The sequence below is a fragment of the Trichechus manatus genome, unplaced genomic scaffold, assembly GCF_000243295.1.
Source record: "Trichechus manatus latirostris isolate Lorelei unplaced genomic scaffold, TriManLat1.0 scaffold00010, whole genome shotgun sequence".
NCBI classification, from domain to species: domain Eukaryota; kingdom Metazoa; phylum Chordata; class Mammalia; order Sirenia; family Trichechidae; genus Trichechus; species Trichechus manatus.
Window position 1 is genome coordinate 1923444 of NW_004443946.1, and position 779 is coordinate 1924222.

The window sequence follows — 779 nt, forward strand, 5'->3', positions numbered from 1 at the left end:
GGCCCGAGGGAGGTTTCCTCGGCCGACGCGGCCCTTGCCTCGCGCAGGGACCGCAGCGGAAGCGCGACAGCCCGCGAGCCCCGGCGACGACCCAGCAGCGGCCTCCTTTCCAGGCAGCTGTAGTCCACTTGTCGGGCAGCTCCTCCTCTTTTGTCTGGGTTCGCAACCCGGCCGGGGTACTGCTGGCTTGGCCCCCGCCCCGACTCCCGCTACCGCAGCAGCGAGCTGAGAGCGGCGGCGGCGGCGACGGCGGCGACAGCTTGTCTTCTCATTGCCTCATCCCCGCCCTCCCAACCGGCAGCACCGCCCGACCCGGCCCGCCCGAGTCACCTCCAGAGGGCCCTGGGGACCGACCGGGCGTGCGCGTACGGCGAGGGAGCCACACTCTCGCGCCGCCGCCGCCCCTTAAGCAGCCGCGCAGAGCGCCCCCGGGCCGCCGCCAAACTCCAGCGGTCGCGCCTCGGCCCTACCCCTCCGCCCGGCGCTCGTTTTCCCAAAGCGCTTGAGAAGCCCCACACCGAGCATGCGCGCCGCGGAGCGGGCAGAGGCGCCAGGCGGCCGAGCGCAGGGAAGCTGGGGCCGGGCTGCGGCGGTCCGCCTTGTCTGCGGACGTGCCGGGGAGCCTGTACCAGACAAACTCCCCGGCTTACTGACTGCGTTTTGTACATGAGGTTCTTTCTCTTGACCTTCTCAAGACAATTCTGACCCGATGCCACTCTTGGGATGCCTTGAGCCCCAGAACTCTAGTCATCGGAGGCAGTATAGTGATGTAGAAAGAA